A 10,410-nucleotide genomic window follows, 5' to 3' on the forward strand; every position below is an offset into this window, starting at 1 on the left:
GACTTTGTGTAATTTTTTTACTGATTAATTTAACATCTGCTAAAGTCTAGTGACATTGACCCCATGTCAGAATAATCAGAAAACCAGTTGAACCTGTTTAGGAGAAAAGCCATGGGTTTCCAACATGGCTGTGTAGCTACTGCTAGAGGTCTCATGGATGGAATGTCATTTATATTTTTAATAATTTAATAATTAATAAACGGTTTGTTATATTTCAGTATTCTGTGATGTATATAAAGTGTAATATTGGGATGTAAACTCAAAATGTAATACATTTCAACTCTATATCTGACATGGTACAGGTGTCTTCTTTTTATTAAGCCCATAACCATGTGTGAGAGGTGTGTACATTCGTTTCAAAGTAGATTTGTTTAAGAATACCAAGAAACACTGTGTGACCCTGATTTAGGCCACTGCAGTACAAGGTTAATCATTAAAAACAATACCGTATGAACAACTGGCAGTGTCCAGGACCAGTGAGTCAAGTCTGAGGTTCCATCCCAAATGGCACCCTATTCCCTCCATAGTGCACTACTTTAGACCAGGACCAATAGGGCTGTAGTAGTGCACTATAGGGAATAGGGCACCATTTGAGGAGGCAGACTGAGTGTTATCCAGGCTTCTCTCTCTCTCGCTCTCTCTGCCTGTGATGTCACAATGATGCAGTCAAGATTAATTCCAAAATACACCTGAACACCACAACACATCCTCTCATGGCAGACTCAATAGACTCCTGAACACCACAGCACATCCTCTCATAACAGACTCTATAGACTCCTGAACACCACAACACATCCTCTCATGGCAGACTCAATAGACTCCTGAACACCACGGCACATCCTCTCATGACAGACTCAATAGACTCCTGAACACCACAGCACATCCTCTCATGGCAGACTCAATAGACTCCTGAACACCACAGCACATCCTCTCATGGCAGACTCAATAGACTCCTGAACACCACAGCACATCCTCTCATGGCAGACTCAATAGACTCCTGAACACCACAGCACATCCTCTCATGGCAGACTCAATAGACTCCTGAACACCACAGCACATCCTCTCATGACAGACTCAATAGACTCCTGAACACCACAGCACATCCTCTCATGGCAGACTCAATAGACTCCTGAACACCACAGCACATCCTCTCATGGCAGACTCAATAGACTCCTGAACACCACAGCACATCCTCTCATGGCAGACTCAATAGACTCCTGAACACCACAGCACATCCTCTCATGACAGACTCAATAGACTCCTGAACACCACAGCACATCCTCTCATGGCAGACTCAATAGACTCCTGAACACCACAGCACATCCTCTCATGGCAGACTCAATAGACTCCTGAAAGACACAGGACATCCTGGTTTCTACTGGGTTCGTTTAGTTACCATGAACGTAAGAATGACAAACTAACAAAACAGTGTATTAGTCCCCCTCTAGTGGTAGGTGGTGATAATGTATCCGGTCTCCTCTCTCTCTCTTCGCTCCTCTCTGTCTCCCCCTCTACAGTCTCCACACTCCACTCTCTCTCACAAACATAGACTCTGACCTGTCCAATGAGACAAACTGATTAAAGAATCCCACAGAACCCAAACACTCTCTCTCACTCCCTCTCTATCTCTCTCTCTCTCTCATTGGAAGTGTAGGCCTGCCAGGCTGTTAGGTTAATGGAAACCTACTGAGTATGGAAACCTACTGAGAATCAGCCATACAGAATCTGCAACAAATTAACATTATTAAAATGTTTTAGTAAAACAAAACAAGAAAAGAAAACATTGAACACATTAAAATACATTAAACATATTTCCATGTATGTTGTTCTCTCTCTCGCTGTTTGCAGGACTAGAAATTGGGTTTAAATCAGGTCAATACAACCAGAGAATTAATTATATTTCCTCAAACCATAGACTCATGTCCATCCACATGTTGGCTTAAACCTAACCCTAGCTTCAACCCAACTCTATCCCTAACCCTAGCTTCAACCCAACTCTATCCCTAACCCTAGCTTCAACCCAACTCTATCCCTAACCCTAGCTTCAACCCAACTCTATCCCTAACCCTAGCTTCAACCCAACTCTATCCCTAACCCTAAACCAACTCTATCCCTAACCCTAACCCAACTCTATCCCTAACCCTAACCCAACTCTATCCCTAACCCTAACCCAACTCTATCCCTAACCCTAACCCAACTCTATCCCTAACCCTAACCCAACTCTATCCCTAACCCTAACCCAACTCTATCCCTAACCCTAATCCAACTCTATCCCTAACCCTAACCCAACTCTATCCCTAACCCTAACCCAGCTCTATCCCTAACCCTAACCCAACTCTATCCCTAACCCTAACCCAACTCTATCCCTAACCCTAACCCAACTCTATCCCTAACCCTAACCCAACTCTATCCCTAACCCTAACCCAGCTCAATCCCTAACCCTAACCCAACTCTATCCCTAACCCTAACCAAACCCTATCCCTAACCCTAACCCAACCCTATCCCTAACCCTAACCCAACTCTATCCCTAACCCTAACCCAACTCTATCCCTAACCCTAACCCAACTCTATCCCTAACCCTAACCAAACCCTATCCCTAACCCTAACCCAACCCTATCCCTAACCCTAACCCACCTCTATCCCTAACCCTAACCCAACTCTATCCCTAACCCTAACCAAACCCTATCCCTAACCCTAACCCAACCCTATCCCTAACCCTAACCCACCTCTATCCCTAACCCTAACACAACCCTATCCCTAACCCTAACCCAACCCTAGCTCCAAACAGCAGCACTGTGGCAAGGACTGGATGTTGTTTGGATGAATAGTGATCTGCATGATTTTTAACAAGCAACTCCGCTCTACTACAAAAGTTAATATTGTCGTAGAAATATTTAATTAAATAATAGTTAACTCAAAAATATCTCTCAAGAAACCGTAGCTTGTGAATTCAAAGATATACTTTATTATTGCGCAACAAAGCCGAGGTGCTCCACGGAGCGTCTGTTTGCTTTGTCTATGAGCTCTCCTTTAATACAGACACAGGTGACAAAGCCGAGGTGCTCCACGGAGCGTCTGTTTGCTTTGTCTATGAGCTCTCCTTTAATACAGACACAGGTGACAAAGCCGAGGTGCTCCATGAAGGGTCTGTTTGCTTTGTCTATGAGCTCTCCTTTAATACAGACACAGGTGACAAAGCCGAGGTGCTCCACGGAGCGTCTGTTTGCTTTGTCTATGAGCTCTCCTTTAATACAGACACAGGTGACAAAGCCGAGGTGCTCCATGGAGCGTATGTTTGCTTTGTCTATGAGCTCTCCTTTAATACAGACACAGGTGCATAGTTATGGTTATACGTCCTACACTGTTGCTCCCTTATATGGACACGGTTAACATCTTTCCATGTCACGCCCCCACCATCTTCCAAAGGCCAAGGGCCAAGGACCACGCATAGTTTCCTTCCAAGGGCCAAGTACCACGCATATTTTCCTTCCAAGGGCCAAGTACCACACATATTTTCCTTCCAAGGGCCAAGTACCACACATAGTTTCCTTCCAAGGGCCAAGTACCACACATAGTTTCCTTCCAAGGGCCAAGTACCACGCATAGTTTCCTTACAAGGGCCAAGTACCACGCATAGTTTCCTTACAAGGGCCAAGTACCATGCATAGTTTCCTTCCAAGGGCCAAGTACCACGCATAGTTTCCTGACAAGGGCCAAGTACCACGCATAGTTTCCTTACAAGGGCCAAGTACCACGCATAGTTTCCTTACAAGGGCCAAGTACCATGCATAGTTTCCTTCCAAGGGCCAAGTACCACGCATAGTTTCCTGACAAGGGCCAAGTACCACGCATAGTTTCCTTACAAGGGCCAAGTACCACGCACAGTTTCCTTCCAAGGGCCAAGTACCACGCATAGTTTCCTTCCAAGGGCCAAGTACCACGCATATTTTCCTTCCAAGGGCCAAGTACCACGCATAGTTTCCTTCCAAGGGCCAACTACCACGCATAGTTTCCTTCCAAGGGCCAAGTACCACACATATTTTCCTTCCAAGGGCCAAGTACCACGCATAGTTTCCTTCCAAGGGCCAAGTACCACACATATTTTCCTTCCAAGGGCCAAGTACCACACATATTTTCCTTCCAAGGACCAAGTACCACACATATTTTCCTTCCAAGGGCCAAGTACCACACATAGTTTCCTTCCAAGGGCCAAGTACCACACATATTTTCCTTCCAAGGGCTAAGTGTGCTTCTTTAGGTGTAGCCTCTTTCCACCCGATCATATTGGTGGCGTGACTCAGACACTTTCTTAAATATGATATTCACACACTAAAGAACAGTGACACACTGCATTGACTACATTCCCTATTCAGGCAAACATCTGAATTACAAAGTATCAATCATGTTTACTATGTTTTACCTTGATAATTTCACAACCTTTCTATTAGAAAATGATCTATAAATGTTGTCCTCATCCATGTCATTTACAAGAACAAAATATTCAAACCGTTCTGTATATGAGCTCCACTGCTCAATCCTTTCATCAAACTGTTCAATGTTTCCATCAATTCCAATAATTGTTCATTTCTCAATAAGCTCCTGATTGTCACTCACTTCAGTATTGTCCTCAACCAAAGCAATATTTTCCTCAGTCACGTGATCGTCATTCACTTCACTCAGTGACATTTCCTCCTAAATTCGCTCATTTAGCAGATTTAATTAAAAGGTTTGTCTTCACAGTTGAATAAATGTCCTTTCCTTTAATCACTGTATATTCCTCCTTTTTAATCACGTTGTTTTCCCGCTCCGAGTCCTTTTCTGCCGTCCATGACGATGTTAACTCCAGTGGTGTAAAAAGTACCCAATTGTCATACTTGAGTAAAAGTAAAGATACCTTAACAGAAAATGACTCAACTAAGTGAAAGTCACCCAGTAAAATACTACTTGAGTAAAAGTCTAAAAGTATTTGGTTTTAAATGTACTTAAGTATCAAAAGTAAATGTAATTGCTAAAATATACTAAAGTATCAAAAGTAAAAGTACAAGTATAAATCATTTCAAATTCCTTACATAAAGCAAACCAGACGATTGTCTTGTTTTTAAAATGTACGTTCAGCCAGAGGTACACTCCAACACTCAGACAATTTACAAACAAAGCATTTGTGTTTAGTGAGTCTGCCAGATCAGAGGCAGTAGGGATGTTCTCTTGATAAGTATGTGAATTGGACCATTTTCTGTCCTGCTAAGCATTCAAAATGTAACGAGTACTTTTGGATGTCAGGGAAAGTGTATGGAGTAAAAAGTACAGTATTTTCTTTAGGAATGTAGTGAAGTGAAAGTAAAAGTAGTCAAAAATATTGTCACGGTTTCGGCCGAGGCTGCCTCTCTCCCTTGTTCGGGCAGGCTTCGGCGTTCGTCGTCTCCGGAATTCTAGCTGCCACCGATTTATGTTTTCATGTTCGTTTGCTTTTGTCTGTTTGTGTCACACCTGTTTCTGTTTTACGTGATTAGTGTCCTATAAGTTTCTCGTTGTGTTTGTCTTGTGTTGTGTGTGATTATTTTCGTCAGTGTTGTGTTTGCTCGGTTGAGCATATTTCTCTCCACTGCGCTGGAGCTCGTTTGCACTTGTTTCGTGCACTACTATTTTGTCGCACCTGTTTGTGCGCATTTTGCCTACACGCCTTGTGCGTAGTTTAGCTGTTGGGCGTTGTTGCCCAGTTGCCTGTGTTTGGGTCGGAATACAGCTTTTGGAACTTACCGTCTGCGTCCTGCATCTGATTTCCTACACCACACCTACACACGCCCTGACAGAATCACACACCACACCATGGAATCAGCAGGAGCCGAAGCAGCCCAGACAAGACTGGAAGCCCAGGTTCGGGATCAGCAGGAGCAACTCCTGCAGATGGGGAACGCCCTGCAGGAGGTTATTTCCACACTCCGAGGCTGGGGTTCGCCTCCACCACCACCCGCCCAGCCAGCACCATCGGCCAGCCCGCCCGTTCCAGCACCGGAACATCGAGGAGTCCGACTATCTCTCCCAAGGGCTTACGACGGGACAGCGGCTGGGTGTCAGGGATTCTTGCTCCAGGTCGAGCTGTACCTGGCCACAGTCCATCCGGCACCTTCAGGGCATGAGAGCGTGTCCGCCCTAATATCCTGCCTGGCCGGTAAAGCGTTGGAGTGGGCCAACGCGGAGTGGAGGAAGATCGACGCCACGACTATTACCTACACCGAGTTCTCCCGCCGCTTTAGGGCGGTGTTCGACCATCCCCCGGAGGGGAAAGCGGCGGGGGAGCGTCTGGTCTTCCTTAGGCAGGGGAGGAGGAGTGCCCAGGAATTCGCACTCGAATTCCGTACTCTAGCGGCAGATGCAGGGTGGAATGAGCGGGCCCTCATCGATCTCTACCGATGTAGCCTCAGAGAGGACGTCCGTCGGGAGCTGGCCTGTCGGGACGCCAGTCTCACTTTCGACCAGCTGGTCGACATGTCAATTAGGTTAGATAACCTATTGGCTACCCGCGGACGTCCTGAGGGGGGTCCGTCCATTCCATCCTCCAGCGCATCCGAGCCGTGTCCTATGGAGCTCGGGGGCGCTGGCGCTAGAGGTAGGAGGAGTCGGCAGAGTGGGGGGTCCATCCACTGCACCAACTGTGGTCGGGGAGGACACACCGCGGCTAGGTGCTGGGGATGGCCTCCTCGGGGAGATGACGACAGGTCCCGCACTGGGGATTCCCTCCAGGTGAGTAGGCGCCCCACTCACCCAGAGCTCACTGTTGCCCATTTTTGTATGCCTGTGTGTTTTCCGCAGGTGGCACCTCATTCCCAGTATAAGGCGCTGGTAGATTCAGGCGCGGCTGGGAATTTCATTGATAAGAAGTTTTGTTTAGAGTTAGGGTTTCCCCTTCTCCCTGTGGAAGTTCCTTTTCCCGTTCACGCCCTAGATAGTCGTCCGTTGGGTACGGGCTTGATCAGGGAGGTCACGGCGCCACTTAGGATGTGTGCGCAGGGGGGTCATCAGGAGATAATACAACTGTTTCTGATTGACTCTCCTGCGTATCCGGTGGTGCTGGGCATGCCCTGGTTAAGTACCCATAACCCCGTTATTTCGTGGCAGGAGAGGGCTCTGATGGAGTGGTCTGCTCAGTGTGTGGGTAGATGTTTGGGCGTTTCCTTAGGGGCTACCTCGGTGGAAAGTCCAAACCAGGTGCCCGCATTGCACATTCCACCTGAGTATGGGGATCTGGCTGTCGCGTTTAGTAAGGCGAGGGCGACGCGATTGCCACCCCATAGGCAGGGGGATTGTGCGATAGACCTTCAGGCAGGAGCTGCGCTCCCACGGAGTCATGTGTATCCTCTGTCTCAGGAGGAAAAGAAAGCTATGGAGGTTTACATAGACGAATCACTGAGACAAGGATACATACGGCCGTCCACTTCCCCCGCGTCCTCGAGTTTCTTTTTCGTGAAGAAGAAGGATGGGGGGTTGCGTCCGTGCATCGACTACCGTGGTCTCAATCAGATTACGGTGAAGTATAGTTATCCACTCCCGCTGATTGCGACCATGACTGAGTCGTTGCATGGGGCGCGTTTCTTCACGAAATTAGATCTCAGGAGCGCGTACAACTTGGTGCGCATCAGGAAGGATGATGAATGGAAAACAGCCTTTAGTACCACCTCGGGCCATTACGAGTATCTAGTCATGCCATACGGGTTGATGAATGCTCCGTCAGTTTTCCAATCATTCGTGGATGAGATCTTCAGGGACATGCAGGGACAGGGAGTGGTGGTGTACATAGATGACATCCTCGTGTACTCACCTACCCGTGTCGAGCATGTGGCCCTGGTGCGCAGGGTGTTGCGGAGGCTGGTGGAGCACGACCTGTATGTGAAGGCAGAGAAGTGTCTGTTTTTCCAGGAGTCGATTTCCTTCTTGGGGTATCAGTTGTCTGCGTCAGGGGTGAAGATGGAGGTAGATCGAGTGTCAGCCGTGAGTAATTGGCAAACACCAACCACTGTGAAAGAGGTGCAGCAGTTTTTGGGGTTTGCGAATTACTACCGGAGGTTTATCCGGGGTTTTGGGCAGGTGGCAGCTCCCATCACGTCTCTCTTAAAGGGGGGCCCGGTGCGTCTGCAGTGGTCAGTCGAGGCGGACAGGGCTTTTAAGAAGCTGAAGGACCTGTTCACCTCGGCTCCGGTGCTGGCGCATCCGGATCCCTCTTTACCATTTCAGGTAGAGGTGGACGCGTCTGAAGCCGGTATTGGCGCCGTGCTGTCCCAACGGTCAGGCGCGCCACCTAAACTCCGCCCCGTTGCCTTCTATTCCAAGAAGCTCAGCCCGGCGGAGCGAAATTATGACGTAGGGGACAGGGAGCTGTTAGCTGTGGTCCAAGCTCTTAAGGTGTGGAGGCACTGGCTTGAGGGGGCTCAACACCCTTTCCTCATTTTGACGGACCACCGTAACCTGGAGTACATCCGGGCAGCGAGGAGGCTGAACCCTCGACAGGCTAGATGGAGTATGTTTTTGACCCGTTTCTCTTTTAAGATCACCTACATCCCTGGGTCACAAAACGGTAAGGCAGATGCACTGTCTCGGCGGTATGACGGGGAGGAGAGGTCCGTGGAGCCCACTCCCATACTGCCGGAGTCGTGTCTAGTGGCACCGGTGGTGTGGGAGCTCGATTCTGAGCTCGAGCGGGCATTACGCACCGACCCTAGTCCACCACAATGCCCGGAGGGTCGGAAGTATGTTCCGCTCGAGTGTCGGGATCGATTGATCTATTGGGCTCACACGTCACCCTCCTCTGGACATCCGGGTATCGGCCGGACAGTGCACTGTCTTAGTGCCAAATATTGGTGGCCTACGTTGGCCAGGGATGTGAGGGTTTATGTTTCCTCCTGCTCGGTGTGCGCCCAGTGTAAGGCGCCTAGACATCTGCCTAGGGGTAAGTTACTACCCCTGCCCGTTCCACAACGACCATGGTCCCACCTCTCGGTGGATTTTATAACTGACCTTCCCCTCTCTCAAGGGAATACTACACTCCTGGTCGTTGTGGATCGGTTCTCTAAGGCCTGTCGTTTGCTCCCCATGCCGGGTCTTCCTACTGCCCTACAAACCGCCGAAGCACTATTCACTCATGTGTTCCGGCACTACGGGGTGCCCGAGGACATTGTGGCTGACCGGGGTCCCCAATTCACCTCCAGAGTCTGGAGAGCTTTTATGGAGCGGTTGGGGGTCTCGGTGAGTCTCACCTCGGGTTACCACCCGGAGAGTAATGGGCAGGTGGAACGCGTAAACCAGGATGTGGGCAGGTTTCTCAGAACATACTGCCGGGACCGGCCGGAGGAGTGGGCGAGATATGTGCCCTGGGCTGAGATGGCACAGAACTCTCTCCGCCACTCCTCCACCCAACTAACCCCTTTTCAGTGTGTTTTAGGGTACCAGCCGGTTCTGGCACCATGGCATGAGAGCCAGATCGAGGCCCCCGCTGTGGATGAGTGGGTGCGGCGCTCGGAGGAGACGTGGAACGCTGCACACGTCCATCTGCAGCGTGCCATACGTCGACAGAAGACGAGCGCCGACCTACACCGCAGTGAGGGGCCTGTGTACGCACCTGGAGATCGAGTCTGGCTCTCTGCCAGAAACCTGCCCCTCCGCCTGCCCTGCCGGAAACTGGGTCGGCGGTTTGTAGGGCCATTTAAAGTCCTGAGAAGGTTGAACGAGGTTTGTTATAGATTACAGTTGCCAGTGGAGTATAAATGTATTAACCCCTCGTTCCATGTGTCCCTTCTCAGGCCGGTGGTAGCAGGCCCACTCCAAGAACATGAGATCTTGGAGACCCCCCCGCCCCCGTTGGACATCGAGGGGGCACCGGCGTACACCGTGAGATCCATCCTGGATTCTAGACGTCGGAGAGGGGGTCTTCAGTATCTAGTGGAGTGGGAGGGGTACGGTCCGGAGGAGCGGTGCTGGGTGCCGAGGAGAGACATCTTGGACCCGTCGCTCCTGACGGAATTCCATCGGGGGTATCCGACGCGCCCTGCGCCGCGGCCTCCGGGTCGTCCCCAAGGCCGGAGTCGGCGCGCGTCTGGAGCCGCGCGTCAAGGGGGGGGTACTGTCACGGTTTCGGCCGAGGCTGCCTCTCTCCCTTGTTCGGGCAGGCTTCGGCGTTCGTCGTCTCCGGAATTCTAGCTGCCACCGATTTATGTTTTCATGTTCGTTTGCTTTTGTCTGTTTGTGTCACACCTGTTTCTGTTTTACGTGATTAGTGTCCTATAAGTTTCTCGTTGTGTTTGTCTTGTGTTGTGTGTGATTATTTTCGTCAGTGTTGTGTTTGCTCGGTTGAGCATATTTCTCTCCACTGCGCTGGAGCTCGTTTGCACTTGTTTCGTGCACTACTATTTTGTCGCACCT

The sequence above is a fragment of the Coregonus lavaretus genome, assembly GCF_964263955.1.
Source record: "Coregonus lavaretus genome assembly, chromosome: 2".
Classification (NCBI taxonomy): Eukaryota; Metazoa; Chordata; class Actinopteri; order Salmoniformes; family Salmonidae; genus Coregonus; species Coregonus lavaretus.